Genomic DNA, 7,822 nt, shown 5'->3' on the forward strand with positions numbered 1-7,822 from the left:
TGTCAGAAAGGGAGGCTCTGGAACAGGAAGGAGCACCCCTTCCTGTCTGCACCTGATCTCTAAGTCCTTCTAAGAACGGTATTGCATCAGAGGAAGAAGTGATGCTTTTTGAAGTTAAGGAGAGTTTTGAAACAGTTTTGCCCAATTTTGAAACAGTGTTCCTCCCCATTGCAACTGCTGAGTCTGTGCCTAATATATTGTTACAAAAGTTGGGTGCCTCCCCTGTCTCTGCTGAGCAGTCGCAAAAGCCCATGATGTTCCTTTGGATAATTGAGACACCTATTGGTGTAGTGGTTAAGAGCGGCAGTCTCATAATCTGGGGAACCAGGTTCGCGTCTCCGCTCCTCCACATGCAGCTGCTGGGTGACCTTGGGCCAGTCACACAAGTCTCTCAGCCCCACTCACCTCACAGAGTGTGTGTTGTGGGGGAGGAAGGGAAAGGAGAATGTTAGCCGCTTTGTGACTTCTTCGGGTACTGATAAAGCGGGATATCAAATCCAAACTCCTCCTCCTCCTCTTCACCTATTTACACCTTCAGGCTGCATGCAGGGAGTCCAGATCTTACAGCATGGTCATTTCAAGAAGGGCTTGTCACCCACACCAGTGCAGCCCTGGAGTCCAAGGCATCTTTCCCAGCCAGCCAGCCTTCAGCCAGCCTGCCCAAGATGGCTCCCAGTCTTTCATCCTCCTCCTCCTTCCCTGAACACCTTGCTAAAATCTATGGTGTGATGCCCTCAGAGGGGGTGGCCAACTCACAATGTGGCCCTGAAGCTAGAAAACATTAACTCCCCCGCTGCTTTTGAGAAAAGGACAGTTGGTGTGTTTAAAGGCTGGGCTGATCGAAATCTAAAAAGTCATTTGGGTTAAATAAATTTGTTTCCCACTTTGAAGTGTCAGCAAGAGTCCGCAGGACCATAAAAACCACCACCAACTTTTGTGGGTTTTTTTATAGATGAGTCTGTATCTGCAGAATGTAGTCCGGCTGCTCAAAGGAGCTTCATATTCTCCAAAGATCCTGTCAAGGAAGCAGCATATATTGGCCAAGGAAGCTGCAGATGTTCTAACATTGATTCTGAGGCCATTCAGCCACATTCTTGTTAATCCTTCTTCACTGGTGAGTTGTAATCCTAGGCCCTTCCACCGAGTCCGCAGTGCTCGGTTTGCCCTGGTGCACAAAAGCTTTCATGAGAAGAAGAGGCTCTGTGTTTTCTGTCTCTTTGCTACCGAAGTGTCAAGCTGAGGTCACAAAGTATGAACTGGCTTCTTTGAGTGTGTATAGTCAGCCTTGGAACAAGATATCTGCCTCGCTGATGTTTCTCTATACCAGGCCAAGACTGATGAAAACGCCCCGTGTGCCGGGGTGCAAAATGCCCTGCCTTAGGAAGCTTCGCGGTTTCTTTACTGAGGACTTTGACCTTCCTGCGGTGGCCATTAATGTGAGCGAAATGGACTCTGTTGCGGGGGTTACGGATGTAGGAAACTGCCTTGCGCGGAGTAACACCCTCCCATCAGATGTCAAGGAAACAAACAACTATCTGACTTTTAGAAGACATCTGAAGGCAACCCTGTTTAGGGAAGTTTTTAATGTTTGATGCTTTATTGTGTTTTTAATATTCTGTTGGGAGTTGCCCAGAGTGGCTGGGGAAACTCAGTCAGATGGGTGGGGTATAAACAAACAAACAAATTATTATTATTATTATTATTATTATTATTATTATTATTATTATTATTACCTACACAGACTAGCAGCAGTGTGGGCATCTGTTACAGACCACACATTTGGGCAATGCCTTCCTAAATCAGATTGCCAGATTCTTAAATGGGAGATTATCTAGTTATTGCTGTTGACTTTCCACACTATCTCGGCGCACATCCTGTTATGTTCTGTCCACATCTGTGGACTGAGCATAACGGGATGTAGCCAGGGCTCAACTTTCCAGCTCCCTTCCACCACCATGTGGAAGGTAGATTAGAGAGACTGCTATGCTTAAAGGCCAGACATGCATAGTATCATCTTAAGCAAAATAAGTGTTTTGATCCAAGATAGGGACAACGGATAGGGACGTGGGTGGTGCTGTGGGTTAAACCACAGAGCCTAGGACTTGCCGATCAGAAGGTCGGCGGTTCGAATCCCCGCGACGGGGTGAGCTCCCGTTGCTCAGTCCCTGCTCCTACCAACCTAGCAGTTCGAAAGCACCTCAAAGTGCAAGTAGATCAATAGGTACCGCTCCGGTGGGAAGGTAAACGGCATTTCCGTGCGCTGCTCTGGTTTGCCAGAAGCGGCTTGGTCATGCCACATGACCCGGAAGCTGTACACCGGCTCCCACGGCCAATAAAGCGAGATGAGCGCCGCAACCCCAGAGTCGGTCATGACTGGACCTAATGGTCAGGGGTCCCTTTACCTTTACTAGTCTCTTTTTGTCAGACACTGGCAGGCAACAGTTTGCTTGGACATGAGCCTACGATGCTTCAGTCAGGCTGCAGTCCTAAATACGCTAGTGAGTAAGCTTATTTTGGAGTAAACATGCATAAGGTTCCACTGTTAGAAGAGTAGCATTGCTGGAGCAGGAAAAAGGGGTTCAGGACTTGATTTAACTCTGCAGCTGGCTGGCTGGGTAGCAGTTTAAGAATCAGAAAACCGTGAGTCAGAACCAATGAGCTCTTGCCTTAATCCACGGTTTCCTGTTGAACATGGATTCCCAAATGAGCAACGGTGATGTGAGAGCAGTAGATTCAACGGCAATGTAATCAGTCCTTCTCTGCCATTGAAAAGCCAAGATTATCCACTTTGCTGTGGCTAATCCCTCTGATCTCAGGCGGCTCCGTCGCACCATGTGGGGGTCTGGGCAGTGCAAGGAAGTCCCTCTGGGAATAGCCCTGTGGCAGAAGAGCATCTTGCACCTGCTTGACTCTGCAAGTGAAGACAAAGCGCTTGGCCTTTTATAGCTTAAAACAACAACAACAATTGCACTGCCCTCTTCTCGCATCTCAGCTGCAGGCTAAGCCCACCTGGTTATGGCGTCCGCAGTTAGAGGGGAACATCTCCTTCAAGAGGAAGAATCAAAGGGGATCAAATTTAATTGCCTCCAGTTAAGATCGTTTTGACAACGTGCACATGGCACGTCCAAGAGACATTAAAGTGGGAAGACAGTATTCCCTTTGCGACCAGCCAGGTTGTAAATCATTTAAATAAGGAGCTTCCGGTGGCATTTATGGCTGTACTGGAGGCATCCTTCGTATGTGTGGAATATGCCAGTACAAACACATCCTGCAGATCCAGATCTCTTGGGGAAGCTAAAAGTACGGCCATTTTGCAGGCATGTGTTGGGAAGGGGAAGAGGGGTAAGCAGGACTGAAAAATGCCCTTGATGGCTTTTGAGATACTGACACACCCCTCCTCTGGAGAGCTCATCAATCTGGTCAGTTTGCCAAGTCTCCTGAGACCCAGAGGGTGCTCACTTTTCCACCTTGGAGCAATAGTTTTTGTCCAGTCCACCCCCCTCCTTCCCTCCAATGCTCCAAAGCGTGTTCTCCTTCATGGAGAGCACATGTTGCGCTGCGGGCTAGCAAGACACCCCGCTGTTGTTGGGTGGAAAAGAGTTTGGCCACCATTAGCAGAGGGCTGGCTGTTGCTGGGGAGTATTATATGTTGCCATTTTTTGATTGACAGCCATAGCCTTTAAATGCCCTGCACACAGCGTTGAGCTTCCTCTTTTCGTTGGGTGCATCGGATCACCCGCCCTCCCTTCCCTAATGTTAGGCTGTTTACTTGACCTTGCTATGCCTGTCATGGGGTCGTCTGCTTTGGGGCAGGGGCCTGGTAGGAATTTTGTCCATTTGGCTGATTGGCTGGTGCCATTTGGTTTTTGCCTACTGCGTAGCAAATCGTCACAACTTGTAAGGTTGCGGTTAGGCATTGGTTTGGGAATTGGTTGGTGGAGGGGTATGGATTGGCTGTGCCTGCCCCTCCAAAAGTGCTGCTGCTGCAAGGGTTTTCTGTTAAAGGAACCCAGGGGCTTGCCATTCTTTTGTCTGAACCCTGTCAAGGGGCTGGGGCCACGCAAGAGCCCCTGGGAGCATTTGGGGAGAGGTGAGGCATGGTTCCCAGTCCCGTCTCTCTCCCCAAATATTTTCCCTTTACTGACTTCACAAGCGGGTGAATGTCAGTCTGTCCCCGTGCGGGGTCAGATAGTCGCAACTAATGCCTAAACAACCACTCACATTGCTTGTAATTTAATAAAGTTGTGGCCAAAATTATGCCAAAAACCTTAAACAAAAATAAAGTGTCACTTGTGTTTTATTGGGGATGGGGGGTGTCTTGGGGACCTCGACACGCAACTGGTGTGAAACTGGTTTGAGAAATAGTATTAGAAGTCACCACAGAACTGGCCCTACTAAACATCTTCCAAGATAATAATGCGCACTCAAATCATAAAGAGCTCATAACCCACCTATTCTCAGCAGCCAGAAACATCATAGCCAGATACTGGAGAGATCTGTCAGGAGTAAGCATGGACCAATGGTATCAAATAGTATGGGAAACAGCCTTTATTAGAAAAACTAACCAATAAACTGAGACCGACACAGGGACAAATAGAAGAAGATGCCTTCACCCCAGTGTGGTTCCCCTTTATCACATTCACAGCCCAACAAGACAACAACTAGAATTTGCCGACAGCATACGAATCAATCTGGCTAACCTGATTCAAACACACACACACACTCCATTCACACACAAAAACAAATCTCACTACAGCCAACCAAAGACAACCAATCACATCCTGGGCCACCCCAACCTCTCTCACCACCGAGTAAATACAACGAGCGAATAGGAAGCATACAAGTAACACTGATACAAAACCCCACATATACACTAAGTAGAAGAATAGAAGTATAACCACCCGACCCCACCCCACTCCCCCTTCCCCCCTTCCCCTCTTTTCTTCCTAGCCTAACACTGTATGTAACACTAATGTCTCACAACAAATGAAACTGATCTGTAGAAAACACAATTTGAAAAAGAGACAACACACATTTTTTAAGAATAAGAAATCTTTAATAAAAACATACTTTTTAACACATCAAACATTATTTTTGTGGGTTTTTTTAAAGGTACATGGTACATGTCAATTTTGGGGAATGTTGCCTGAGCACAGATTAGAAACACAGCACTGGAAACACAAAGAATACACAGTAAATGGGAGTGTGAGGAACACAGCCCCAGACTCTGAAAACCAAGGGGTGGACTCCGGGAGCTTGAGAATGGTGCTATCAGAGCAGGGGGCCGTTGCTATTTTTTTAAACAAACAAGCAAATGATAGGTTGAACTTCTCATAACTGATTTCCACACTTGCCCTATTTCCCATATGTTTTAGAAGAAAATTTAGGGTGCCTGCGTTGCTGCCTGAAGAATACATGGAAACAGAATGTGAGAAAAGGCTAGTGATAAGCACCGTGGAAAAGGACTTGGCCTTCTGGTTCCTCGCCCTGAGTTTGTATGAACTCTTCCTCAGAGACAATGAGAAGGAGACTAGAACCTGCAATTCTGGGTGAAGCCGCAAGACTTACCAACTCTGGCTGCCTCGGCAGTGGTTGTTTCCTTGAGAATTGGCACCGATCCATTCAGTTGTTACAGGGAACCTAGACTGAAGTGCTGCCCAACCATTTCATCCCATCCTTTCCCATATTGCCTTCCCAACTATTTCAGCACCTAGTAGTGGTAGCCTCCTCTGGCTGTGAATGCAGACCCTCCAAGTGTCCCTGTTTTCCAGGGACAGTCCCGGATTTACAGAATAATAGAATAGGGTGGCGCTGTGGGTTAAACCACAGAGCCTAGGGCTTGCTGATCAGAAGGTTGGTGGTTTGAATCCCCGTGACGGGGTGAATTCCCATTGCTCAGTCAAAGCTCCTGCCAACCTAGCAGTTCAAAAGGACGAAGTGCAAGTAGATAAATAGGTACCACCCCAGCGGGAAGGTAAACGGTGTTTCCGTGCGCTGCTCTGGTTCGCCAGAAGCGGCTTAGTCATGCTGGCCACATGACCCGGAAGCTATATGCTGGCTCCCTCGGCCAATAAAGCGAGATGAGAGCCGCAACCCCAGAGTCGTTTGCAACTGGACCTAATGGTCAGGGGTCCCTTTACCTTTACCTTTTAATTTTCATATTGGAGGATATGTGAGTGCAGTGTGTGTTTCTCTCCGGCCCTGTCTGGATTGGCAAATGGCTATGGAAAGACCTGGGTGGAGGGAGAAACAGTCAGTGAGCCTTCGGGTAATGTTGGGAAATATCAGGTCAATGTTTTAACATCCTGATTTAAAAGAGAAATTAGAAGAGGAAGCAGAAGGAGAAGAGAAATTGGCCATGCTTGGTTATGACAAATCCTTGCTAGGATCCTTTGGTAAAATTATTGCTTTGACTTCATTCCAAGAATTAAGAGGTGCTTTTGATCATGTAGTTTCACTGCCGTTTGCACCAAAGATGGTTTAAATTCAAGGGGGGAAATGTAGAGGTTCTGCTGGGAGTTCGTCTGGTCCTGGCGACTTACTGCCTTTAAGAGATTTGTAATTGTTGCCCTGAGTTCAGGCTCTGTGACTTGAGCCTCTAGCATTTCCAGATCAGTCTGTGCAAATTTAGGCATATTTGGTTTTTGTAAGAATCTTGTAATATCCTGTTTAACTAGGTTTTCTGATCCATGCAGCTGTTCATAATAAGATTTTAATTGTTCAGAAATCTCCTTAGTAGTCATTGCCAATTTCTTATTATACATAATAGGAGGAATCTTTTTTTCCTTTCCTCCCCCTCCCCCTTTTGTTCTTTTGCTAACAACCTGGCAAATATTTTACCTCCACTTCTTTTTTTTGGCATTGGCAGTGGAAGCCCCAATCTTAGCAGCAAGGGAAACATTTAAAATTCATGGGGTGCAATTCGATTCATTAAATTAAAAAATATGACTATATGCAGATGACCTTCTGTTAGTATTGATTCATCTTTAGCGTTTTTGGAAGGGACTGTTCAACTATTGTCTAAATATGGGACCCTATTGCATTACAAGATTACTTGTAAAACAATCCAGAAGGGATTAACACTAACCTTCAGACAGAAACTAAGGAAAAGCTTGCAGAGATAACAAATTTATTTTTATTCATTTTTTACATTCACCTACCACCATTATCTTCCAAGGATCTCATGGTTTTCCTTCTCCCCATTTCGTCCTCACACAACCACCCTGTGAGGTGGGTTAGGCTAAGAGATGGACGTGAAAATCATTAAAGTAACCTTGGAAGCTGGTTAACAGCTGATCTAGCAGAGATAGAAATAACCACGAAAGCTTTAAAAGCCAGTAACAATTATATTTAACACCATATAATAATTTAAGTAAGATTTACTTGCCAGTACAGCGCAAGTACACCCGTGTCTGGGATGCAGGTGGCGCTGTGGGTTAAACCACAGAGCCTAGGACTTGCCGATCAGAAGGTTGGCGGTTTGAATCCCCGTGATGGGGTGAGCTGGCCACATGACCTGGAAGCTGTACGCCAGCTCCCTCCATCAATAAAGCGAGATGAGCGCTGCAACTCCGGAGTCGGTCACAACTGGACCTAATGGTCAGGGGTCCCTTGACCTCTACCTTTACAGAGCAATTGCTGGAAGTGTAAAGAAGAACAGGCAGGTTTTTGCACATATTTTGGAAATGCCGTGTAATTCAAACCTTCTGGATGAAAAAAATCAAAATTTAATTAGGAAAATGACTGGTTATTTACTACTGCAAAATCCAAAGATACTATTGCTGGACTACCTAAAGGACTTGATTCTTGCTGCTGACTTGGA

The sequence above is a fragment of the Podarcis muralis genome, chromosome 6, assembly GCF_964188315.1.
Source record: "Podarcis muralis chromosome 6, rPodMur119.hap1.1, whole genome shotgun sequence".
NCBI classification, from domain to species: Eukaryota; Metazoa; Chordata; class Lepidosauria; order Squamata; family Lacertidae; genus Podarcis; species Podarcis muralis.